The sequence below is a fragment of the Phyllobates terribilis genome, unplaced genomic scaffold (genome assembly GCF_046119375.1).
Source record: "Phyllobates terribilis strain yellow unplaced genomic scaffold, ASM4611937v1 Scaffold_4__5_contigs__length_816908805, whole genome shotgun sequence".
Lineage (NCBI taxonomy): Eukaryota > Metazoa > Chordata > Amphibia > Anura > Dendrobatidae > Phyllobates > Phyllobates terribilis.
This window is the reverse complement of record NW_027362764.1, coordinates 678,592,382-678,619,282: the sequence shown is the minus strand read 5'-3', so window position 1 is coordinate 678,619,282 and position 26,901 is coordinate 678,592,382. Positions and strand designations below refer to the sequence as shown.

The 26,901-nt window shown below is 50.6% G+C and overlaps 3 non-coding genes and 5 pseudogenes across 3 annotated transcripts; 5 read left to right on the top strand and 3 right to left on the bottom strand.

Annotated features, from left to right (window-relative positions):
- The first annotated feature begins 15,317 nt into the window (after positions 1-15,317).
- Positions 15,318-15,436, top strand: LOC141269883 (5S ribosomal RNA; annotated as a pseudogene).
- Positions 15,437-16,057: 621 nt separating this feature from the next.
- On the top strand, positions 16,058-16,177 carry LOC141268245 (5S ribosomal RNA; annotated as a pseudogene).
- A 935-nt stretch (positions 16,178-17,112) lies between these two features.
- LOC141269080 (5S ribosomal RNA) lies at positions 17,113-17,231 on the top strand (annotated as a pseudogene).
- A 620-nt stretch (positions 17,232-17,851) lies between these two features.
- Positions 17,852-17,971, top strand: LOC141266668 (5S ribosomal RNA). The gene has a single exon (XR_012320697.1). It is a non-coding gene; the product is annotated as a 5S ribosomal RNA (ribosomal RNA).
- A 932-nt stretch (positions 17,972-18,903) lies between these two features.
- On the top strand, positions 18,904-19,022 carry LOC141266767 (5S ribosomal RNA). Its single transcript, XR_012320792.1, has one exon. It is a non-coding gene; the product is annotated as a 5S ribosomal RNA (ribosomal RNA).
- A 4,782-nt stretch (positions 19,023-23,804) lies between these two features.
- Positions 23,805-23,924, bottom strand: LOC141268252 (5S ribosomal RNA; annotated as a pseudogene).
- Positions 23,925-24,545: 621 nt separating this feature from the next.
- On the bottom strand, positions 24,546-24,664 carry LOC141269124 (5S ribosomal RNA). The gene has a single exon (XR_012321475.1). It is a non-coding gene; the product is annotated as a 5S ribosomal RNA (ribosomal RNA).
- Positions 24,665-25,596: 932 nt separating this feature from the next.
- LOC141269775 (5S ribosomal RNA) lies at positions 25,597-25,716 on the bottom strand (annotated as a pseudogene).
- Positions 25,717-26,901: the final 1,185 nt, after the last annotated feature.

Sequence of the window (26,901 nt, the reverse complement as noted above, 5' to 3'; positions counted from 1 at the left end):
AAGCTCCACCAGCTTTTCAATTAATAATAATTTTTCGCTGCATCTAGCCCTGAAAATAATTTTTCTTCCCAATAGTGGTAGCAATAGAAATATGGGGCGCGCTCCTGGCTTACAAAAATATACGCTTCATAACAAAAAACACCAGCTTAGCGCACTGCATTAATAAGATGGCATCATTGTCTCTCCCAGTGCTAGGCCTACTACCCAGGCTAGCATTCCTGTGCCTAAAACACAATGTATGGGTCCGCGCTAGCCACTATGCTGAGTGGTCTAAAGCTGCTGCTAACGCTTTATAACAATTCAATTGGCAGATTTTCACAGAGCTCTTCCACAATGCCCACCCATCGGGACAACAGTTGCCCACCTTCCCTATGGGATCTAGTGGCGAATAGTTGATGCCATTAATCAGAGCGTCAGTTGCCCCGTCGACATGGCAAGCATACGGTAAGGCATGGGAAGAGTGGACACGACTAGTAGCAGGCAGACGGGTTGACCAATGTGAACAAGCCAGATCACAAGTCACCATAGAATTTCTCCACCAGCTAATGATGAGGGGCATATCAGGGGCGTCAGCGCAGCGGTGTCTGACCGGAGTAGCATTTCACTTCCAACTACTGAATTGGGGAGATGTGACAAAGATTCATCATCAGACAATCCATAAAAGGGTGGAAAAGGGGTCAGCCAAGTCAGGAGTGTAGACGTCCCGTCCCCTGTCACTAAAACTGATTTCTCACATCATATCCCTAACACCATTAACATGACACTCACAATTTGAAGCAACACTACTGTCTACTGCATTTGTGATCGCCTTCTTCGGGGCGCTATGCATAAGCGAATTAGTCCCTCAATCCAAAATTAGCACCAGTGGAGGCTTATTACACCAGGACGTAGTCATAGGCAATAATGCAATACGTCTACGCATACACAAATTGAAAATGGTTCCAGCGGGCAGGGGCACTTGGGTACTTCTACAACCCACAAACGGTACACTGAGTCGGGTAACAATAGTAAAACCATATCTAACCATCAGATCACAAAGTAATTTGTTCCTATCACACATTGATGGGACGCCATTGTCAAGATACCAGTTTCAAGCTATATTTAATAAATGCATAACATCGGCAGGGAACCACCCCAAAGATTACGGGACACACTCATTCCGCATAGGCGCGGCCACAGAAGCAGCAAGAGCAGGACTGTCAGAAACGGAAGTTCAGAGGATAGAGAGATGGTGATCCACGTGTTTGGCAAGATACATAAGACCGGACTTGTTATCCTAACGTGGTTTGTTTCTTTTACAGGTGACGCTAAGCCAACAGTGTGGGTGATAGGCCACTCGTATATATATTGGGCAGATTAAAGGGCGAAAGTCCGCCCAGGCGGGAGGAAATTAGAGTTTCATAACACATATTTCAACTGGAGAGGTATTAGAGGCCTGTTATGGCCACAGGTACTAATGGAGGTAATCAAGGTAGGGAGAGAGGCAAGATGTCTGGTCATCTTAGTTATACAGGCCGGGGGAAACAACCTAGGTCATCACAAGAGCGCATAACTAATGGCAATAATGAAACTAGACACTGAGCGCTTCAGAGAATTTTTCACAAAATTAGCTATAGTATGGTCAGAGATTGTGCCGATAGCGGTATGGCAAGGTGCGCGAGACATCACGGCCATCGAACGGACAAGGCGGGTAATAAATATTCGGATGGCAAAATTTAGAAGAGACAGAGGCGGTGTAGTGGTACGACACCGACAACTGGAAGGAGATAAAGCAGGCCTCATACGGCCCGACGGTGTTCACTTAATGGATATTGGACTGGACATATTCCTGTCAGGACTCCAGGACGGAGTGGAACAAGCGTTAAGAGTGATGGGTGGGGGTCATAGTCCTGCATACGAGTACGCAGGATCCTCCGTGGCCTGGAAATAGAAAGGACATGTTGGAGAGTTACACTTGTTGGCCAAGTTGCCGGAGTGGAGACCCAGGGCATGCTGCAACAAGCTGAATTATTTTAGAAATAAAATGTCTTTCTAATGGAATGAGTATAAAGAGTTAATAAAGCTGTGACCGATCCTCACCCATCCAGTTGTAAGAGTTACATTATTGTATTGTCAAGGAAAGGGGGGCGGTAGGGGGGCTGAGCGTCTGGGTTTGGTTGGGGGTCCCCACAGTCTGCCTAGGCTAGATGCATTTAAAAATTCTTATTAGATACACAGGCGGTGCAGCTTGCTTCGCAGCTGGGCTACTACGCCCAAAGTATTGCCTAGGCTAGATGTAGTTAAAAATTCTACGCTGACTAGCAGACACTGAAGATTTGGAGCAGACCTCTGAGTAAACAGCTCTTCAGACTCAATCATCTGTGTTACCCCAAGCCATAGTGTATGTAGTTTCTTACAGTTAAAAGGGGGGGGGGAGCGACCCAACCCACCTGGAATTGACGATGCCAACGTCACGTAAGACACAGCAAGGGGACTCCAAAAAGAGTTTCCATTTTTTCCCAAAATTGTGGCACAGACACCACTTAACCCTAGAACGCATACCTGGGGCCTCGCAGTCCCGCCCTGTTAATTGTTTTCTATTTTCTGCAAGATTACTTTAGTTAGAATTTTGAAACTCTAGGTATTCTTCATGTATATAGTTGTTTGTCATTTGAGTTTGAGTTATTCAATGTTATTTGCACACGGGCCTAAAAGGCCCCAGGTATATGAAAGTGTAGATTTTTATGGTCATGCGTTCTAGGGTTAAGTGGCATCAATTGCCCCACAGTTGCTTAAAACGGTTGGTGAGGTGATATTACCAAATCCTCAAGCTTTTAGCCTCCCAAGGATAACACAGGATTAGAAAAGTCCTTGCGAATCCATGATTTGTTCATCTTTATGAACGTGAGTCTGTCTACATTCTCAGTGGACAGCCGCGTGCGCTTATCTGTCAGCACACCATCAGCAGCGCTGAACACACGTTCAGAGAGAACACTGGCTGCAGGGCATGACAAGATCTCCAAGGCGTGAGTGGCGAGCTCCGGCCATTTTTCCAGATTGGAATACCAAAATGAGCAAGGGTCCAGTGACACAGTCATGGCTTCGATGTTCACTTGGAGATACTCCTGCACCATCCTCTCTAGGCATTGACTATGTGTCAGACTTCTTGTCTCCTGTGGCCTTGCAAAGAATGGTTTAAAAAAGTGGTGAAGTGATTTCACAAAATTGCTGTTACCAGCAGATACTGTGTTACTGTTACGGTTTGAGTGATGAAGACTCGACAGTCCCGCGGTTGGCAAGTTAGAACTGTGAGATTCACTTCGTGCACCACTGGTGTTTTGTGGAAAAGCACATGTAAGATTCTGCAACAGCGTCTGCAGATACTCCTGCATGCGTCAATCCCTTTTTATGGCAGGAATTATTTCGGCAAATTTACTTTTGTACCGGGGATCTAAGAGTGTGGCAACCCAGTAGTCGAGATTACTTCGAATTCTGCAATCTGAGGGTCATGTTGCAGGTAGTGCAGCAAGAAGGCACTCATGTGTCTTGCGCATCCAGGAGGACCAAGTCCTTGTTGTGTTGGTAGCGAGGTAAGAATCATGCTTCTTTCCTCTGCCCTCTCCCCCCAACCTCGCACAACAGAAATGTGATCAAGGTCTCCCTCATCTGATGAGTCTTCCATGCCCATCGCCAGTTCATCCTCCACTTCTTCCTCGGCTCCTGCACCTTCCTCAACAGTTTGGCTGCTACCATGCGCCCTGTTTAATCCCTCTCCCCCACCCTCCCATGCCTGCCTCCTTGGTGCTGCCAACCGTCTGGACCTTGGAGATGTTATCCCTTCCGCATACGACTCCTCCTCTACTTCCTCCAACTCCTCTTGTCCGACCACCTGACTCTGAATTCTGTTTAATGTGTGCTCCAGCATGTAAATCACCGGAATAGTTATGCTGATAATGGCATCGTCGTCAGCACTAAACATCTTCGTCGCCATTTCAAAACTGTGCAGAAAAGTGTGTGGCGCCCCTGAGGGTGCAGTCACCACAGAGTTACTGCATCTCACCCAGAGGTGTGGTATCTCACCCTCAGGTAAGGAAGGCGTATGGCTTGGGACCCTAACACCTGCATCCAACACATACCCGCAGTGGGGTTAGGGCGAGATTGCTCCTAAGGGAGAGCACAGTCCCAGGTCCCTAGCTGGTGGGAGGATCCTATGTAGTGGGTGCTTAGGGGAGCAGTTTAGGGGAGCACATGACAGGGAGAGTATAAATAGGAAGCCATCTTAGAAAGAGCAAGCCAGTCAGAGGAGGAAAAGTGACAGGAGCAGAGGCTCGGCATGAGCTCTGCTCCGGAGGCGGGCCTAGCCTGGGAGGCCCAGGACTGAAGGAGAGAAGAGAGGAGTGGGAGCAGGAAGGCTCCAGGAACTGAAGGGACCCTAGGGCTACGGGCCGTGCAGAAGGCCACCTGTACTCCCGCTGCTACCAGGAGGTAGAGGGGTCAGGCCAGATAAGGGGAACCGGTCCCTCAACTAGAGGAGAAACAGCAAGGCTCAACTAGAAACCGGAGGCTGCAGCATTTCATGTACTGCAGGCAAAAGTCCACCCCAGTCTCACTAAGAAGGTAGCCACATAGGACCCAGGGGACGGAACACAAGTCGCCCGCCAAGGCCCGAGGATACCGGATAGAAGTGTCACTGGGTGTGAGGTGCAGGGAGAAGGCCAGAGAAAGGACACACAGAAGGGGGTCCTGCTAAGTACTCCAGAGCTATCTGGGGGTGGACTGAGCCCCTCACTGAGTACGCACAGCACGACGGGTGAGATAGCTCTGGTACCTGTAATCTGGACTGCAACAACTGTGAGTAAAGATCTTGGGACTGCATCACATGGACTCTGTGTTCATTACTGACTCCCTGCACTACAACCACCATCATCCACCCACACTGCCCTGAAGCTACACTCTTCCTGTGGTGAGTAATAATACCATTGCAGCAAAACCACCAGCTTCAGAGGACTGTTCCGCAGCGGCGGCCCCTTTGGCCGCACTCCACAGGTGGCGTAGTCGGAGATTATAAAATCCATATATACAAATTAGCGTTGGATTGACCGCCCTGGGTCACGGACCGGGTCACCGTCACAGTGACTACAACCCCCAGCGTCTACCGGCCCGGCTCCGGGTACCCCACGGCCCAGGGGGCGCGTCAACTTCATAGGTCCCTGATCTGAGACCACTCCTGCTGTGTGATTTGCCCCACCTCTGGATCTCGTTGGCCCAGGCTATACGTCAGAAACTATTGCATCAGGGCTTGTCGGTGCTGCCACAGTCGCTGCAACATGTGCAGAGTTGAATTCCACCGCGTCGGAACATCGCATTTCAGCCGGTGAACTGGCAGGCCCAACGACTTCTGTAGAGATGTAAGTCGTTGAGCTGCGGGATGCGAACGGCGGAAGTGAGCACTCAGCGACCGTGCCCTCTGCAGAAGGCCATCTAGTCCGGGATAGTGGGCTAAAAATTTATGGACAACCAGGTTCAACACGTGAGCCATACAAGGCACGTGTGTAACATTGCCCCGGCGAAGGGCCGCACCCAGGTTTGCAGCATTGTCGCACACGGCCTTCCCTGGTTGCAGGTCCAGTGGAGACAACCATTCATGAAACTGGGTCTCCAGAGCTGACCACAAGTCCTCAGCTGTGTGACTCACATTTCCCAGACATTTCAAAGTAAACACTGATGCCGTTGAGCCCTGCTGCCAGCATAGTAAGGAGGTGCGCAGTTAGAAAGCAGGTGGCATTACCAGACAGGCTTTGGGTGCAGGTGGAGGACCGAGAGGAGGTTGAGGAGGCAGAAGCAGTGGAGGAACTTCTAGATAAAGAGGATTGACGTACAACTCGCGGGGACGGCAAGACTTGGACAGCAGCCCCTTGTCCTGCTGTCACCATAGTTACCCAGTGCCCTGTCAGCGACATGTAACGCCCCTGTCCATGCCTACTCGTCCAAGTGTCTGTGGTGAAATGCACCCTGTCACACACAGAGTTTCTCAAAGAAGCGGTGATGTTGTGTGCGACATGCTGGTGGAGCGCAGGCACACCTTTCTTTGAGAAGTAGTGCCGACTGGGCATCTGGTACTGGGTGTAACGGGTCTGGGAGGCGGAACCTCTGGGCTACTATACAAGGGGGCGGTCCTTGTAAGGGAGCGGGTGGCGACCAGGCAGGCAGTCACAGCAGGTGACCGGGACAGTCTCTAGAAGAACGGGCAGGAAGTCACGGCAAGTGACCGGGGCAGTCTCTGGATGAACGGGCAGATGGTCACGGCAAGTGACCGGGGCAGTCTCTGGGTGAACGGGCAGATGGTCACGGCAAGTGACCGGGGCAGTCTCTGGGTGAACGGGCAGATGGTCACGGCAAGTGACCGGGGCAGTCTCTGGGTAAAGGGTTGGTACGACCTGTGGCGGCTGATGGTAGACGTGAGCTCCCAGGTGAGCAGGCGAGAGTCTCTGGATAAACGGGTGGTCACAGCATGTGACGGCGGAGCCTCCAGGAAGACCAACAGACAGGCGGCAGATGAGCGCTCCCAGGTGAGCGGGCAGGAGTCACTGGACAGGCAGGTGGTCGCAGCACGTGACGGCAGAGCCTCCAGGTAGGCTAGCAGACAGGTAGCAGATGTGCGCTCCCAGGTGAGCGGGCAAGCTGGTCCATAGACAGACTGACAAGAGTTGGAAGGCAGACCGTCGGACCTCAGGCAAGCAGGCAGGGAGTTGATGTGCGCTCCCAGGTGAGCGGGCAAGCTGGTCCTTAGACAGACTGACAGGAGTAGTAAGGCAGACCGTCGGACCTCAGGCTAGCAGGCAGGTAGCAGGATATCAGGCAGGAATTAGACAGCAGACTGGCAGGAATCTGGCAGGTATCTGGCAGGTAACTGGCAACGGGACCTGAGGGCTGAAGCAGAGTAGTGAACAGTGCTACAACATTGCTCGGGCACCTCCATTTTGGAGGACGTGCCTTTTATATGGGAGGTCCTCCGGCAATTGGCCGGGGACTCCTTAGGACGGCGCGCGTGGTCCCTTTAAGAGAGGGGGAGCGCGCGCGCGCCCTAAGCACACTGCCGGGGAAGGAGCGCGTGCCGGAAGCAGCGGGGAGAGCAGCGCTGGAGGACGCCGCACCAGGAGCGGGGAGGTGAGAGGGACGGCGTCTCTGCCTAGAACGGGGCAGAGACGCCGATGCTACAGTACCCCCCCCTTTAGGCCTGCTCTTTTTTTGGCCAGAAAGAAATTTCTCAAGGAGAAGCGGGACGTTGATGTTCTCCCTGGGTTCCCAAGTTCTCTCCTCAGGACCAAACCCCTTCCAATCTACCAGAAAAAAGGTTTTTCCTCTTACCCTCTTGGAGGCCAGAATACTCTCTACCTCAAAGATGTCATCAGCGGAAACCGGAGTAGGAGGGGCACCTGGATTTTTGGAAAAAAAGTTAAAGACAACGGGTTTGAGGAGAGATACGTGGAAGGAGTTGGGGATCCGTAGGGTGGCCGGGAGTTTTAATTTGTAGGCCACAGGGTTAATTTGCCTGAGGACTTCGAAGGGGCCGATGAATCGAGGACCCAACTTGTAGGAGGGTACTTTGAGCCGCACATGTTTGGATGAGAGCCAAACCTTGTCTCCCGGACGGAATTGGGGCAGATCCAGACGTCTCTTATCAGCATATCTCTTCATCCGCTCAGAGGAGAGAAGAAGAGCGGACCTGGTGCTCTCCCAAATAGTAGAAAATTCGCTGACAAGAGACTCCGCAGCAGGGTTGTCCACAGAAACGGAGACAGGAAGTGGAATACGGGGATGTTGGCCACCGACTATAAAGAACAGGGATTTGGAAGAGGACTCGCTCTCATGGTTGTTATAAGAGAACTCGGCCCATGGTAGGAGATCCACCCAGTCCGAGTGGTGAGCATCAACGAAGTGCCGGAGGTAGCTGGACTAGATCTGATTGATCCGCTCCACTTGACCATTGGACTGAGGGTGGTAAGCGGAGAAGAAATCCAGGGTAATGTCCAGCAGCTTACATGTGGCTCTCCAGAAGCGAGAGGTGAACTGAACCCCACGATCCGACACGATGTGGAGGGGCAGACCATGGAGACGGAAGATGTGGCGGATAAAGTCTTTAGCCAGCTCGGGTGCAGACGGAAGACCAGGCAGGGGAATGAAGTGGGCCATCTTAGAAAAACGGTCAGCGACAACCCAAATGACAGTGCAACCGGCAGAAACTGGAAGGTCGGTGATAAAGTCTATAGCGATGTGTTGCCAAGGAGCAGCAGGTACGGGAAGGGGCAGGAGATGGCCGGCAGGTAGATGTCGGGGAACTTTGTTACGGGCACAGGATGAACAGGCCGCGACGAAGTCTACCACGTCCTTACGCAGGGTAGGCCACCAGTAATGCCGGGTAATAAGTTGGAAGGTCTTCTTTTGGCCAGCATGGCCAGCTAGTTTAGAAGAATGTCCCCAGCGAAGAACCCTCTCCCGATCTGGCACAGCTACGAACGTGTTACCGGGTGGAAGACGAGTCAGATCCAAGGGGGCCACATTCATCACCTTGGAGGAGTCGATGATGTGCGTAGGTTCCTCCTCTTGATCAGAGGACAGGAAGGACCGGGACAAGGCATCAGCTTTGACGTTCTTGTCCGCCGGACGGAAATGAAGAATGAAGTCGAAGCGGGCAAAAAACAACGACCACCGGGCCTGGCGAGGATTGAGTCTCTGGGCATTTTGGAGATATGCCAGGTTTTTGTGATCCGTGTAGATAATTACCGGGTAGAGAGCCCCTTCAAGCAGATAGCGCCACTCTCCCAGTGCCAATATGATGGCTAGCAATTCCCAGTCTCCAATGGAGTAGTTGCGCTCCGACGAGGAGAAGATTTTGGAGAAGAAGCCGCACGTTACCATTCTCCCAGTAGAAGACTTCTGGGTGAGCACCGCTCCGGCTCCGGAAGAGGAGGCATCAACCTCCAGGTAGAATTGTTTATTACAGTCCGGACGGTGCAGGACGGGAGCAGAGGCGAAGGCTTTCTTTAGGGAAAGGAAGGCCTCCTCGGCTTCAGGCGACCATGTTCTGGGGTTAGCCCCCTTACGGGTAAGTGCAGACATGGGAGCAGTCCGAGACGAGAAGTGTGGGATGAAAAGACGATAATAATTAGCGAAGCCCAGGAATCGCTGTAGCGCCTTCAAACCTTCAGGACGAGGCCATTTTAGAACGGAAGAGAGCTTCTCGGGATCCATTTGCAGACCTGTTTGGGAGATGACATAGCCCAAGAACGGAAGGGAGGTCTGATCGAAGAGGCACTTCTCGTATTTGGCGTAAAGGTGGTTCTGCCGAAGCCTAAGCAGGACCTGACGAACATCCCTCCGGTGTGTGGGGAGATCCGGAGAGAAGACCAAGATATCGTCCAGGTATACCACTACGCAGGAGTACAGGAGGTCACGGAAGATGTCGTTGACTAGTTCCTGAAAGACCGCGGAAGCATTACAGAGACCGAAGGGCATCACAAGGTACTCGTAGTGACCGTCCCGGGTATTGATTGCCATCTTCCACTCGTCTCCTTGACGGATACGGACCAGATTATACGCTCCTCGTAGATCCAGCTTGGAGAAGATCCTGGCGCCCTTGAGACGGTCAAACAATTCGGAGATGAGTGGCAGGGGATATTTGTTTTTTACCGTGATGAGATTGAGTCCTCTGTAGTCAATACAGGGACGTAGCGAGCCGTCTTTCTTTTTGACAAAGAAGAATCCGACTCCAGCCGGGGAGGTAGATTTTCGGATAAATCCCCTAGCCAGATTCTCTTCAATGTACTCAGACATGGCTCGGGTCTCGGCTGCAGACAACGGGTAGATACGCCCACGGGGAGGAGTGGTGCCAGGTACCAGGTCGATCGGGCAATCGTATGGCCTATGGGGTGGCAACGTCTCAGCTTCCTTCTTACCGAAGACGTCCGCATAGGGCCAGTAGGGAGCCGGGAGACCAGGTAAGTTAGCTGGAGTAGGCTGAGGGCGAAGTGGACGGACCGGGACCAGGCAGGTCCTATGGCAATCAGGACCCCATCGGAGTACTTCACCGGACCGCCAGTTCAATACGGGTTCATGTGTCTGGAGCCAAGGTAGACCTAGCAACAGGGAGTGAGAAAGTCCGGACAGCACATGGAATGAGATCTCCTCAGAGTGCAGCATTCCCACCTGCAGGGTTATGGGTTCGGTGACGAGCAGGATGGTCTCCGAGAGAAGTCTTCCATCCACGGAGGCGGCTGACAATGGTTCAGCCAGGGACTTGGTGGGAATATGGTATCTCTCTACCAGAGACTGGGAGATGAGGTTTCCAGCAGCTCCAGAATCCAGATGGGCGAGTTCAAAGAGACGGTTTTCTCCCCAAGCAATAGAGACCGGTAAGGTCAGAGACGGAGAGGGCTTACTTTTGTCTAGGACGACCTCTCCGAGTGGTCCTAGACACTGGCGTTTCCCGGCTTTTCCGGGCAGGAACGGATGAAGTGCTTCATACTGCCACAATAGAAACAGCTTCCCTCGGTTGGCGAGATTCTTGGCGAGAACCGACCATCTTGGTCTGGTCGACCTGCATAGGCTCAGGAGAGTGTAGCTGAGGAGAGACGGAGGGAGTGACGGGTTTCTGAAAAGTAGGAGCTAGACGTGGAAACCTCCTCTCACGGGTGACCTCTTTGGCACGCTCCTGGAACCGCAGGTCAATCCGGGTGGCAAGAGTTATTAGGTCATCGAGAGTGGTAGGAATATCCCGACCGGCAAGTTCATCTTTTATATGGCCGGACAGACCCTCCCAGAAGACGGAAACCAGAGCGTCATTATCCCAGGCCAGCTCCGAGGCAAGGGTACGGAACCGTATGGCATATTGGCCCACGGTGAGACTTCCCTGACGGAGGCGTAGCAGAGATGATGCGGATGAGGTCTTCCGTCCGGGTTCGTCGAAGACTTTCCGGAAAGCCGTGAGAAAGGCAGGCAAGTCGGACACCAGGGGGTCTCCTCTCTCCCATAGAGGATTTAGCCAGGCCAGGGCCTCTCCGGTGAGATGGGACATGATGAAGGCAATTTTGGCCCTGTCGGAGTTAAACTGGTGAGACAGGAGTTCAAAGTGCAGGGTGCACTGATTTATGAAGCCCCGAGCCTGGGCGGAGTCGCCTCCGAAACGAGGAGGTGCAGAAAGCCGGGGTCCGGGGTAGGATACGTTGTTATTAGTGGGCAGTGGAGCTGCCGGATTGCGAGTCATGGCACTGGCGGTGGTTGCAGGCAGAGCAGTCAGAGTGTCCAGGCGAGAATTGACATTCCGCAGGTGACCCAGGATGGACTCCTGTTGGGTCCTCTGACGGGACAGTTCATGACACAGGTCCGAGAGCGAGGGATCTTGGGGGCCACCGGGTTCCATGGCCCGAGCAAACTGTAATGGGTCTGGGAGGCGGAACCTCTGGGCTACTATACAAGGGGGCGGTCCTTGTAAGGGAGCGGGTGGCGACCAGGCAGGCAGTCACAGCAGGTGACCGGGACAGTCTCCAGGTAGGCTAGCAGACAGGTAGCAGATGTGCGCTCCCAGGTGAGCGGGCAAGCTGGTCCATAGACAGACTGACAAGAGTTGGAAGGCAGACCGTCGGACCTCAGGCAAGCAGGCAGGTAGTTGATGTGCGCTCCCAGGTGAGCGGGCAAGCTGGTCCTTAGACAGACTGACAGGAGTAGTAAGGCAGACCGTCGGACCTCAGGCTAGCAGGCAGGTAGCAGGATATCAGGCAGGAATTAGACAGCAGACTGGCAGGAATCTGGCAGGTATCTGGCAGGTAACTGGCAACGGGACCTGAGGGCTGAAGCAGAGTAGTGAACAGTGCTACAACATTGCTCGGGCACCTCCATTTTGGAGGAGGTGCCTTTTATATGGGAGGTCCTCCGGCAATTGGCCGGGGACTCCTTAGGACGGCGCGCGCGGTCCCTTTAAGAGAGGGGGAGCGCGCGCGCGCGCGCCCTAAGCACACTGCCGGGGAAGGAGCGAGTGCCGGAAACAGCGGGGAGAGCAGCGCTGGAGGACACCGCGCCAGGAGCGGGGAGGTGAGAGGGACGGCGTCTCTGCCTAGAACGGGGCAGAGACGCCGATGCTACACTGTGGCACTGCGACGGACATAAGGTCTCAAAAATCCACTGTGTCCTCCAGGCGGAAAGGCAGCATTTCTGTAGCCAACAGCTTGCAGATGGTGAAATTCAACCTCTTAGCTTTCTCATGGCTAGGAGGAAATGGTCTTTTACTTGTCCACATCTGAGGGACCGAGGGCTGGCTGTTGTGCTTTGACGGGGTTGAGTAGGGTGTCCCTGGCAAACTGCCGGTCTGTGAGGAAGATGCAGGCGGACATGTTAGGTTGCCTTGATCCAAAGGTGGTGCTCTCGATGTCAGAGAGCTCTCAACACCAGCAGGTGTTTCCACTTCCCAATGAACTGACGACCTGCCAATCACACTGGCTGTTGCAGGTAAAGAGGTGGCAGGTCTGCGTCCAAAATCATGTGTGACTTCTGTCCCCCCAGTCACAGAGGATGAAGAGGCCGCGAATGCACAAGATGGGGCAGACGGTGGTTGGCCCAGCCTGCTAGGCCGCATTGTAGCACAGTGAGCTTCCCACTGCAACTTATGCTTCATATCCATGTGACGGTACATGCATGAAATACTCAAACTATGGATTTTTTGGCCTCTACTTAGCTTTTGGTGACAAATATTACAGATAACACGAGTTGGGTCATCCTTATCGATCTGAATAAATGCCCAGGCTATGCAAGGCTTAGAGCCCATGCGACCTGAAGAGCCACTATGACTTGTGGTCAGAGGCGGAGTTGTGGTTGAGGATGCAGTTGTTGACGTGCTTCCAGTACTCCGTCTCTGTCCAGGAAGGCGCAACCTAACCTCGTCGTCAATAGCATCTGTGACGCCCCGCTGCGCTTGGTATCACAGATCCTAGAAGAGTGTATTGATGGAATCCTCCACAAGAGGCCCCCATAAACATTCACACATCTCCACCTTCCACCTCAGACCAGCAGAGGGAGCCCGTTAGGGATATAAATAGGGAAGGTGGAGCTAGGCAGTTCAGTTCCTCTGAAGAGTTCCTGCAGTAGAGAAGCCTAAGAGAGGTCAGTCTGCAGTGGAGCTCAGTCTAGTCTAGAGAACTCAGTTAATAGTTCAACAGTGGAGCACGAGGCTCCTGCTAGCTAGATTCAGGGAGCCCAGATAGAGCTTAACGTGTGCCGGCGTCATAAGATCGGTGAAGCGCGGCAAGCTGCCGTTAGTGTGTATAGCCTATTGAGGGCCCGAGTAGGCCGAAGGCGAGTGGCGAGTTAGTACATAAGGGGCAGAGGAGCTTAACCAGCTCACCCCGAAGCATTTACCGGACACCGGATCCGAGCTTACCGGGATCTCTATGACCCAGTAAGGCATAACCGGAATCCCTGGAGAACTACAAGTCCCAGGATCGCTAAGGTGCTGATACGTAACAGAGCCAGGAGACGCTTAGGCCCCGCATACTGGGAGCGTGAACTTCAAGAGAAGGCCCTACCACAAGGTCAGCCAGCGCAGGACAGAGACAAAGTTAGGCCTAGCTCCAGGCAGGTCAGAAACTTACTGCGCAGAGGCAAGAAACAGGAGGCCCTACACCCACTCATTGGGGATGATCCTGATATGCACCCTTCACCCTACAGTGCTCCAGGATGTGCCTGAATTTCCTCCAGTAAAAGGTACTGAAGTGACTACCGTGTCCGTTTCCGTTCTTGCTCTGACCCAGCTGGGTCTCGCCTGTCCTGCATTCCCCCTGCATACGCTGCCCTGAGACCTAGCTCCACCTGTGGGGAGCTATACCATCGAGCTGCCTTATCACGGGCCTCAGTGGACTGCTGCAGCGCTGGTGCTTATCACCAGATACCACAGGTGGTGTCACAAACTCTTATAAAATTAACAATTATCCACCCTTTTAAAGAGTGACCCCAGGGTACGGGCCAGGGAGCCGACCACCGCGACATCCCAAAGGCCAGGCAAAGGCCCGGGTGACCTCATCGACTGGCTGACTGTGGGTTGACAGTAAGTGGGATCTCCAACCTTGTCATCATCACCCTGTGTGTTATCACACCCGTCGTCCTCAAAGCCAACCTCTTCCTGCCCTGACCGAAAAGTCAAGTTGTCGCTCCAATCAGGTATTTGAGTCTCATCATCGTCTTCATCATTGTCTCCACCAACAGGAGTTACAATTTGGGAACGAGGGTCTACATTATGCTCAGAACCTTCTTCATCTGGTCCTGGATCCGACTTATAAAGATTCTGGGCATCAGTGCAGATCATTTCCTCGTCTGGATTAACAGAAGCTCTGGAGCAGACCTCCGTTTCCCAGGCTATAGTATGAGTAAACAGCTGTGCAGACTCAACCATCTGTGTTACCCCATACTCAGACGGGCAGCTGGAGACTTGGGAGCTGTGAGGAAGCAAGTGCGATTGGGGTGACACCTCTGAGGACTGGAGTATTTGTGATGTTGAAGTTGAGGTGGAGGAGAGCCCACTTGAAGGAGCACTTGATATCCGCTGAAGCACCTGCTGTTTTTGTGCCTCATCTGGAATTTGTAGCGATGGGCGTGTCCGTAACAAAGGGATCGCATCACATTGTCCACGAAAAGAAGTCGACATGTTAGTTTGGCTGGAAGATGGTCTTTCTTCTGCAGATGTTACCCCCCCCCACCGCGGGGGGCTCCACCCACCAGCGGACAGGCACCAGTATTAGGAGAGGGGGGCTGGCCGTCAGGGTCCACCGCGGCTCTGGCACAAACCCGGCGACACGGAGGTGGCACGGGCAGGAACGGACTGGCCATGTCGGCTTCTCACTTTTTGGATTTTAGAAGGGCATGACATGCCTATATCTGTGTCTCCCCCTCCTTTTACTCCTCCACCTCTTTTATTTTCGCATGACTATATGTACTTGTCACTTTTCCATGTGTTAGTTATGTCTTCTGAGCAGTTTGTCAGCTTTTGGACACCTTTGAAGGTGTTTTCTATGTGTTTCTATGTGTTTTTGTTTGCCTGCCATTGGTTTTAACGGTGTTCGAAGGTGTTCGACGAACAGTTCGGCGAACACACGGGTGTTCGACGAACCGAACCGAACTCGAACACTACGGGGGTGGCTCAACACTAGTTGTGTCTACAAGACCTTTTAAGGAAGCCAGCAAAATAATTGAAGAGAAGGGAAAGCACAAAAGGACCTGGTCTTGCTGAGCACTGGAAAGGGCAGCCGACAGCCAGACTTCAAAGTAGAAAAGCAGCAAGTGAGAGGCTTGTCTCTGCCTATGGCCACACCACCCTGAACATGCCTGATCTCGTCTGATCTCGGAAGCTAAGCAGTGTCATGCCTGGTTAGTACTTGGATGGGAGACAGCCTGGGACTACCAGGTGCTGTAGGCTTTTGCTTTTTCTTTCCTTCCACCAGCAGGGGGCACTCTCTTCTGTGCCTTTTTTCTATTCCCTTTCACAAGTGCACACATTCATTCTCTTTTCTTTTTTTCATTTGCTTTCTCTCTTGCGCTATTTCATCTCTGCAAAATACCAGCATCCTTCTGATCACCGTGGGCCTCCAGCATTGTTGCTTCTTTACTTTTAATACTAGGCTCCTTTTCAGCAGGACCAGCGTCTCCCGCGTGGCTGGAGGCAACCACCGGTAACCCCAAACAGAAGACCTTTGCAGGCAACACGACCCTCCCCCCTGAAGAGCAGCTCAAAGTCACTGGCAACCATCTCACCCTCTTCCTTCATTCACCCCTGGACGTCTCGCTCCGCCCCCAAGTTACGGGTCCAGCTTGCTCTTTCTGTCACATTACCGTGATGAAGGGTTTAGCCTGCAGGAGACTCTGCGCCGAGACATTTTTGAAGACACCTGATGCGGCGGGTGAATCACTGCTAAACAAACCACACCTGTAGGGACGGCACAGCCTTTGCATGGACCCTTCGGAGCCCGCCCCGTCACGGCCAGATTGCTCGCCTCCAAGCGATCCTGAGAAAGGCTGGCCGGGCGATGGATCAAGCAGCGTCTACTGGCCATACCACCTTGGATACGCCTGATCTTGTCTGATCTCAGAAGCAAAGCAGGGCTGGGCTCGGACAGTACTTGGATGGGATACCTCCTGGGAACACTGGGTGCTGTAGACCATTTTGATGACGTTTTGCCCTACTGCCCAGCTCGGCTAGCATGGAACGGCGCCTTGCCGGACACCGATCTTAAGTAACTTAGATGATGGAAGCCCCAAGGCCTCTGAGCCAGTTGGCAGCTAAGTACGCTACCCCGCAGCCTTCATGCAGGCTTGACACCGAGCTCCTTGCCACGGCTAGGAGTGCTTATTGACTCCGCAGCTCGCCGTGTGGAAATGATGGCGTTAAAAGCACCCGGGGCCGTGAAGGGGCCAGGCTTTCAGCAGGTGCCCAGGGAAGGTTTTGGATGCCGGCCGCCTAGCGAGGGCCAGCAGAAGTAACATTTTTCTCTGCAAAGAAGCTTGTGTAACCAAGCCAGACGGCTGACAAAGTGCTAACATCAGTGCAAGGAAGGTGCGGAAGGAATTGGGGAGTGGGGGGGGGTGATTCCTGTTAGGGCCCTGAAATCATAAAACAGGCAGGAGAGTCTGACGCATGGTGACGGAGAGGTTGTAGGGGAAGATAGGGGGTGTTGTCACATGCGAGCACGTGTGCATGCTGGCTTGTGTGTGAGAGTGTGCTTCCTAGGTGTGGCGCGCTGCAGACAGTCAAAGGGATTGTTCCCTTTCATTAAAAGTTAATCCCCGGCTGCAGGCAATTAGAAAGCAACTAACCGTGCTCTACTCACCCTACCCGGGTCTACCGGTGAGTCTCGCCTCCGCTCCCGGCCTGTGGCATTGGCCGTGAAGCCGACGTTCCGTCGACAGCGCTGCAGCTGATCAGTGAGCTCAGCGGCTCTGAGTGGGGCGTTGTGTCTACAAGACCTTTTAAGGAAGCCAGCAAAAAAATTGAAGAGAAGGGAAAGCACAAAAGGACCTGGTCTTACTGAGCACTGGAAAGGGCAGCCGGCAGCCAGACGTCAAAGTAGAAAAGCAGCAAGTGAGAGGCTTGTCTCTGCCTAGGGTCACACCACCCTGAACACGCCTGATCTTGTCTGATCTTGGAAGCTAAGCAGGGTTGGGCCTGGTTAGTATTTGGATGGGAGACTGCCTGGGAATACAAGGTGCCCTAGGGTTTTGCTTTTTCCTTCCTTCCACCAGCAGGGGGCACTCTCTTCTATGCTTTTTTCCATTCCCTTTCACAAGTGCACACATTCATTCTCTTTTCTTTTTTTCATTTGCTTTCTCTCTTGCGCTATTTCATCTCTGCAAAATACCAGCATCCTTCTGATCACCGTGGGCCTCCAGCATTGTTGCTTCTTTACTTTTAATACTAGGCTCATTTTCACCAGGACCAGCATCTCCCGTGTGGCTGGAGGCAACAACCGGTAACCCCAAGCAGAAGACCTTTGCAGGCAACACGACCCTCCCCCCTGAAGAGCAGCTCAAAGTCACTGGCAACCATCTCACCCTCTTCCTTCATTCACCCCTGGACGTCTCGCTCCACCCCCAAGTTACGGGTCCAGCTTGCTCTTTCTGTCACATTACCGCGATGAAGGGTTTAGCCTGCAGGAGACCCTGCGCCGAGACATTTTTGAAGACACCTGATGCGGCGAGTGAATCACTGCTAAACAAACCACACCTGTAGGGACGGCACAGCCTTTGCATGGACCCTTCGGAGCCCGCCCCGTCACGGCCAGATTGCTCGCCATCAAGCGATCCTGAGAAAGGCTGGCCGGGCGATGGATCAAGCAGCGTCTACTGGCCATACCACCCTGAACACGCCCGATCTCATCTGATCTTGGAAGCTAAGCAGGGTTGGGCCTGGTTAGTACTTGGATGGGAGACCTCTTGGGAACACAGGGTGCTGTAGACTATTTTGATGACGTTTTGCCCTACTGCCCAGCTCGGCTAGCATGGAACGGCGCCTTGCCGGACACCGACCTTAAGTAACTTAGATGATGGAAGCCCCAAGACCTCTGAGCCAGTTGGTAGCTAAGTACGCTACCCTGCTGCCTTCACGCACGTCTGACACCGAGCTCCTTGCCACGGTTAGGAGAGCTTATTGACTCCGCAGCTCGCCGTCTGGAAATGATGGCGTTAAAAGCACCCGGGGCCGTGAAGGGGCCAGGCTTTCAGCAGGTGCCCAGGGAAGGTTTTGGATGCTGGCCGCCTAGCGAGGGCCAGCAGAAGTAACATGTTTCTCTGCAAAGAATCTTGTGTAACCAAGCCAGAGGGCTGACAAAGAGCTAACCTCAGTGCAAGGAAGGTGCGGAAGGAATTGGGGAGGGGGGGGTGATTCCTGCTAGGGCTCTGAAATCATAAAACAGGCAGGAGAGTCTGACGCATGGTGACGGAGAGGTTGTAGGGGCAGATAGGGGGTGTTGTCACGTGCGATCACGTGTGCATGCTGGCTTGTGTGTGAGAATGCGCTTCCTAGGTGTGGTGCGCTGCAGACAGTCAAAGGGATTGTTCCCTTTCATTAAAAGTTAATCCCCGGCTGCAGGCTATTAGAAAGCAACTAACCGCGCTCTACTCACCCTACCCGGGTCTACCGGTGAGTCTCGCCTCTGCTCCCGGCCTGTGGCATTGGCCGTGAAGCTGAAGTTCCGTCGACAGCGCTGCAGCCGATCAGTGAGCTCAGCGGCTCTGAGTGGGGCATTCTGTCTACAAGAACTTTTAAGGAAGCCAGCAAAAAAACTGAAGAGAAGGGAAAGCAAAAAAGGACCTGGTCTTGCTGAGCACTGGAAAGGGCAGCCGGCAGCCAGACGTCAAAGTAGAAAAGCAGCAAGTGAGAGGCTTGTCTCTGCCTACGGCCACACCACCCTGAACACGCCCAATCTCATCTGATCTCAGAAGCTAAGCAGGGTTGGGCCTGATTAGTATTTGGATGGGAGACCACCTGGGAATGCCAGGTGCTGTAGGCTTTTGCTTTTTCCTTCCTTCCACCAGCAGGGTGCACTCTCTTCTATGCCTTTTTTCCATTCCCTTTCACAAGTGCACACATTCATTCTCTTTTCTTTTTTTCATTTGCTTTCTCTCTTGCGCTATTTCATCTCTGCAAAATACCAGCATCCTTCTGATCACCGTGGGCCTCTAGCATTGTTGCTTCTTTACTTTTAATACTAGGCTCCTTTTCACCAGGACCAGCGTCTCCCGCGTGGCTGGAGGCAACCACCGGTAACCCCAAGCAGAAGACCTTTGCAGGCAACACGACCCTCCCCCCTGAAGAGCAGCTCAAAGTCACTGGCAACCATCTCACCCTCTTCCTTCATTCACCCCTGGACGTCTCGCTCCGCCCCCAAGTTACGGGTCCAGCTTGTTCTTTCTGTCACATTACCACGATGAAGGGTTTAGCCTGCAGGAGACCCTGCGCCGAGACATTTTTGAAGACACCTGATGCGGCGGGTGAGTCACTGCTAAACAAACCACACCTGTAGGGATGGCACAGCCTTTGCATGGACCCTTCGGATTCCGCCCCGTCACGGCCAGATTGCTCGCCATCAAGCGATCCTGAGAAAGGCTGGCCGGGCGATGGATCGAGCAGCGTCTACTGGCCATACCACCTTGGATACGCCCGATCTCATCTGATAATATCACAGCGTACCATAGCAATCAGTAATATCCATCTAATTATTATCAAAATATTAAAATAAATTATGTTTGGAATAATAAACAATAATAGATAATAATTCATTATCAATCAAGTTCTCCATATGATAGAACATTTTTATATCATAGGTGTAATTACCTTTTCCAACCCATAGGTGTCAGTGTATTTTGAAAAAACAAGTTTTTATATCTTTATTAAACCAATAATATCAAAGAATGTATACTCCTGAACCAAAATGAATAAATATATGAATGTATGAATGAATGAATGAATGAATAAATGAATAAATGAATTGTTGTGTTTACTCAAAAAATGTAAACATTTTTTTCCTTAGCAATATATATTTAATGAAGCAATACTCTTGTATTAGACATCTACTGTACATGTACTGTATCTACATATATATATTTCTATACTTCTTTAATAATTATTATTTCTTGATTTAACTAATAGTGAATAAGGGCAACCACACATCAAAATGGTTTACAAAGCAAATTTATATTTAGAATAATTTTCCACATGATAATATTCTTGAATAACTATAATATTATTTTTAATGGTTACCTAAATAGGTACACACCTCTCTTTAGTGAAATTTATGCTACTCATCGATATGAAATTTATGCACAATATTTCTAGAAGAATAATTATTTTTAATTTGGTTCTGATATATACATAAATTTTATAAAATAATATTTTTGGTATTAAGGGGGAAAATGTGTTTTTGATCCTGATTACATAATCAATTTTTGATCAATACTTATTTTCCACACATTTTAATAAAGAAGAAATAATAATAAGGTACTATGGTATAATTAAGAAGGGTATTACATGCAAAGTTGCATAATTTAATATTTTTTGGTGGTACAAGGTTATGACAAATATGAAATCATCCAGATAATGGAGATATAAGGGTATTTTTTATGGAGAATATAATTACTCTGCATTTGTCATTAAAATTTAAAGGCCTTATTTTTATTCTTATTTTTACTCTTAATTTTATTTTTCATTTTTAAAATTTTATTCTTACTTTATACTTCTTATTTTTCTATTTTTAAATTTTTTAATTCTCATTTGATTTTATTTGAGTTCAATTTCTCAATTGAGAAAACACATTAATATTTAATAAAGTAATGTCTAATACAAGAGTATTGCTTCATTAAATATATATTGCTAAGGAAAAAAATGTTTACATTTTCTGAGTAAACACAACAATTCATTCATTCATTTATTCATTCATTCATTCATTCATTCATTCATTCATACATTCATATATTTATTAATTTTGGTTCAGGAGTATACATTCTTTGATATTATTGGTTTAATAATGATATAAAAACTTGTTTTTTCAAAATAACCTATGGGTTGGAAAAGGTAATTACACCTATGACATAAAAATGTTCTATCATATGGAGAACTTGATTGATAATGAATTATTATCTATTATTGTTCATTATTCCAAACATAATTTATTTTAATATTTTGATAATAATTAGATGGATATTACTGATTGCTATGGTACGCTGTGATATTATAGGTTAGGAAAAACTGCCAGATTTGGTATCAGATTAGGGAATGAAGACTTCAATCAAGACATCGCAATTATGAATTCTATCTTAATAAAGACTTTTAATTTTTATAAATCAAAGAGATTCTCAAAAGTTACAAGAAGAAGCAACTGATATCCGGACGTCTCAGAAGGTAACAGGTGTGAATGCTGAGTGTTATATTAGACTGTGTCCATTACATACAATACAATTCACACCACTGATCACCAGGACGGCAGAGGACGATGATCCTATATGTACTGTGTTGTGTTCAAGTTTCATCACGTTCCACTGGTTTCTTATCACCTGCAACGCTTCAATGAAAGCTGGTGAACAGGTAATACCTGGCATATGTGTCCTGTATATAAAGGACTGAGTACTGGTTATGGTGCTATATAAAGCAGGAAAGTGTCAAGTTAACCCTTGCTTTACTGACCAAAGACGTCACATCTGTTCCAAAAGTGACACGAGACCAGTGCGGACACACGGAAGATTCCAAAGACGATCCAACATAAGTCCAGGTGACACTGCACAGATATTAAAGCTACATTTCATCCATGGACTTTGTTTTCTTATCAACTGACACACATGATCTTTCTAATAAAGAGTACAGTTTATGGACTGAACAATAATGAACACAATTATGGACTGTACAATATCTACATGCTGTAATTTATTTCAAAAGAGTTTTCATCTAAAGAATGTGTTATAAAAGAACCAAGAAGAAGACGAGACGACGACCCGATGAAATCAGATGATGACGATTGAACCCGCGATTGCTTCAATTTAGATATAGGGAAGTATAATTATACATATTAAATGAATATTAGTCGCGGCTTACCATAACATGAATTCACATCATTATATAACAATAATCCGATATTGATACTATTATTACTATTATTATTATTATGGAAATTTAATGATATTGCCAAGGAAGAAGGAAAGAAAAAATGATTGATGAATGTATCTTCTTTTGAGAAATTTCAGTTAAAGTCCTTTTATTCTCAAAAAGGGGGAAATGTTAAATGGTTAATTATGGAAATTCATTTGGAATGTTAATCGATAATCATTTTTCTGAGTTCTATGCCTCAGCCATCGTGTCTAGTTGACAGGCGCTAGTTGTGTGTGTATTTTTGGTTCACTACCATATGTAGAACAGGTGTGCTATACGACTGGCTATAAAAGCCCATGGTACAGAAAGGGGGGGCTCTCTTGCTCTGCCCACCCCACAAGACACAGAATCTTCATGCTGAGAAGCAGATGACATGTAGGCCTGGACACATGCTGGACAAATACATGATTTACCAGCCAGGATCCAAGGAAAGATGGGTGAATCTCAACAATTAAGCTAATTATGAACAAATGGACAATTACTTTATAACTAATTATTGTATGTACCTGCTGCAATCTGATTCTTTTTAATGGACAATCCAAGAATAAATAGATACATTTTTTTATAAGAATATCGTGATATTGATACTTTGAGAAGTCCTCAGTAGAAAAATATGGAAGAGTATAATTTTACAGCCTCCCATCCAAGTACTAACCAGGCCTGACCTTGCTTAGCTTCCGAGATCAGATGAGCTCGGGCGTGTTCAGGGTGGTGCGGCCATAGGCAGATACAAGCCTCTCACTTGCTGCTTTTCTACTTTGACGTCTGGCTGCCGGCTGCCGGCTGCCCTTTCCAGTGCTCAGCAAGACCAGGTCATTTTGTGCTTTCCCTTCTCTTCAATTTTTTTGCTGGCTTCCTTAAAAGGTCTTATAGGCACAACGCCCCACTCAGAGCCGCTGAGCTCACTGATCGGCTACAGCGCTATCGACGGAACGTCAGATTCACGGCCAATGCCACAGGCCGGGAGCAGAGGCGAGACTCACCGGTAGACCCGGGTAGGGTGAGTAGAACGCGGTTAGTTGCTTTCTAATAGCCTGCAGCCGGAGATTAACTTTTAATGAAAGGGAACAATCCCTTTGACTGTCTGTAGTGCGCCACACCTAGGAAGCGCACTCTCACACACAAGCCAGCATGCACACGTGCTCGCACGTGACAACACCCCCTATCTGCCCCTACAACCTCTCCGTCACCATGCGTCAGACTCTCCTGCCTGTTTTATTATTTCAGGGCCCTAGCAGGAATCACCCCCCCTCTCCCCAATTCCTTCCTTGCCTTCCTTGCACTGAGGTTAGCTCTTTGTCAGCCGTCTGGCTTGGTTACACAAGCTTCTTTGCAGAGAAACATGTTACTTCTGCTGGCCCTCGCTAGGCGACCGGCATCCAAAACCTTCCCTGGGCACCTGCTGAATGCCTGGCCCCTTCACGGCCCCGGTTGCTTTTAACGCCATCATTTCCACCCGGCGAGCAGCGGAGTCAATAAGCACTCCTAACCGTGACAAGGAGCTCGGTGTCAAGCCTGCGTGGTAGCGTACTTAGCTGCCAACTGGCTCAGAGGCCTTGGGGCTTCCATCATCTAAGTTACTTAAGGTCGGTGTACGGCAATGCGCCGTTCCATGCTAGCCGAGCTGGGCAGTAGGGCAAAACGTCATCAAAATGGTCTACAGCACCCGGTGTTCCCAGGAGGTCTCCCATCCAAGTACTGTCTGAGCCCAGCCCTGCTTTGCTTTTGAGATCAGACGAGATCGGGTGTATCCAAGGTGGTATGGCCAGTAGACGCTGCTCGATCCATCGCCCGGCCAGCCTTTCTCAGGATCGCTTGGTGGCGAGCAATCTGGCCGTGACGGGGCGGGCTCCGAAGGGTCCATGCAAAGGCTTTGCCGTCCCTACAGGTGTGGTTTGTTTAGCAGTGATTCACCCGCCGCATCAGGTGTCTTCAAAAATTTCTCGGCGCAGGGTCTCCTGCAGGCTAAACCCTTCAACGCGGTAATGTGACAGAAAGAGCAAGCTGGATCCGTAACTTGGGGGCGGAGTGAGATGTCCAGGGGTGATTGAAGGAAGAGGGTGAGATGGTTGCCAGTGACTTTGAGCTGCTCTTCAGGGGGGAGGGTCGTGTTGCCTGAAAAGGTCTTCTGCTTGGGGTTACCGGTGGTTGCCTCCAGCCACGCGGGAGACGCTGGTCCTGGTGAAAAGGAGCCTAGTATTAAAAGTAAAGAAGCAACAATGCTGGAGGCCCACGGTGATCAGAAGGATGCTGGTATTTTGCAGAGATGAAATAGCGCAAGAGAGAAAGCAAATGAAAAAAAGAAAAGAGAATGAATGTGTGCACTTGTGAAAGGGAATGGAAAAAAGACATAGAAGAGAGTGCCCCCAGCTGGTGGAAGGAAGGAAAAAGCAAAAGCCTACAGCACCTGGTATTCCCAGGTGGTCTCCCATCCAAGTACTAACCAGGCCCAACCCTGCTTAGCTTCTGAGATCAGACAAGATCAGGCGTGTTCAGGGTGGTGTGGCCATAGGCAGAGACAAGTCTCTCACTTGCTGCTTTTCTACTTTGACGTCTGGCTGCCTGCTGCCCTTTCCAGTGCTCAGCAAGACCAGGTCCTTTTGTGCTTTCCCTTCTCTTCAATTTTTTTGCTGGCTTCCTTAAAAGGTCTTGTAGACACAACGCCCCACTCAGAGCCACTGATCTCACTGATCGGCTGCAGCGCTGTCGACGGAACGTCAGCTTCACGGCCAATGCCACAGGCCGGGAGCAGAGGCGAGACTCACCGGTAGACCCGGGTAGGGTTGAGTAGAGCGCGGTTAGTTGCTTTCTAATAGCCTACAGCCGGGGATTAACTTTTAATGAAAGGGAACAATCCCTTTGACTGTCTGCAGCGCGCCACACCTAGGAAGCGCACTCTCACACACAAGCCAGCATGCACACGTGCTCGCACGTGACAACACCCCCTATCTGCCCCTACAACCTCTCCGTCACCATGCGTCAGACTCTCCTGCCTGTTTTATGATTTCAGGGCCCTATCAGGAATCACCCCCCCTCCCCAATTCCTTCCGCACCTTCCTTTCACTGAGGTTAGCTCTTTGTCAGCCGTCTGGCTTGGTTACACAAGCTTCTTTGCAGAGATACATGTTACTTCTGCTGGCCCTCGCTAGACGGCCGGCATCCAACACCTTCCCTGGGCACCTGCTGAAAGCCTGGCCCCTTCACGGCCCCGGGTGCTTTTAATGCCATCATTTCCACACGCCGAGCTGCGGAGTCAATAAGCACTCCTAGCCGTGACAAGGAACTCGGTGTCAGGCCTGCGTGAAGGCGGCGGGGTAGCGTACATAGCTGCCAACCGGCTCAGAGGCCTTGGGGCTTCCATCATCTAAGTTACTTAAGGTCGGTGTCCGGCAAGGCGCCGTTCCATGCTAGCCGAGCTGGGCAGTAGGGCAAAACGTTATCAAAATGGTCTACGGCACCCGGTGTTCCCAGGAGGTCTCCCATCCAAGTACTGTCTGAGCCCAGCCCTGCTTTGCTTTCGAGATCAGACGAGAATGGGCGTATCCAAGGTGGTATTGCCAGTAGACGCTGCTTGATCCATCGCCCGGCCAGCCTTTCTCAGGATCACTTGGTGGCGAGTGTAACATACCTGGCGGCGTCCTTGCATAGTGGTCCATCTCCCACTGTGCAAGAGCGCGCACTTGATCTCCTGTCCAGAATGTCTCTCTGGCTTCCCTCCATGCTGTTTGTTTGTGTCTGTTTCTGCTGCTTAAGTGCGGCGCCCGATCACTTCCTGCTTTTATACTGCTGTGGGTCACACCCCTTGTGCGTCCTCAGCCTATTGCTGTCTGTCACCTGGTATATAGCTCAGCTGCTTCCATCTATCCCTGCCTAAGCATAGTGTTTCATTCAGTGTGTGCTTGCACTCTGAAGATGCCAGGTCCCGTTCTTTGTCTCCTGCCTTGTGGTATCAGTTCCCGTGTCTGAACTGAGTCCTGTCTATGTCTCCTGCCTTGCGGTATCAGTTCCCATGTCTGAACTGAGTCCTGTCTTTGTCTCCTGCCTTGCGGTATCAGTTCCCGTGTCTGAACTGAGTCCTGTCTATGTCTCCTGCCTTGCGGTATAAGTTCCCGTGTCTGAACTGAGTCCTGTCTGTGTACTCTTGCCTGCTGCCTCTCCTGGAGGCTGTATTTCCAGTCCTGTCTGAACACGCTCCTAACCTGTTCCTCCCGCCTTCTAGGGGCCGATTACCTAGACCCGCTCCTGTATCTTGTCTGTCCTGTCTGAACACGCTCCTTGCCTGTTCGTCCCGCCTCTCTGGGGGCCGTATTCCCAGACCCGCTCCTGTATCCTGCTGCAGTGTCGGTCTCCTCCGTACACTCAGTTCCAGTCTGAACTCTCTCCTATCCTTTACCTGTTTTGCCTCTATGTCCGTTCCCTTCCTTTTTCTGCAGAGTCTGAACTCGTACCTAACTCCTGCTTGTTGTCTCTGTACTCCCGTTTGTGAGTTTGTGGTCCACTCGCTACTTCACTGCAAGTACCCTGTGGGTATCTGGCTTTGCCTTTCTCTTCCTGTCTGTTCCGTGTGAACAGAGCCCTGTCCCCCCTGCTCTGCTTTGTTTGCCGCTCTGCGGTTTCCGCTCTGCTCCTGCCTTGTTTACCGCTCTGCGGTTTCCGCTCTGCTCCTTCCTTGTTTACCGCTCTGCGGTTTCCGCTCTGTTACTGCCTTGTTTACCGCTCTACGGTTTCCGCTCTGCTCCTGCTTCACTTGC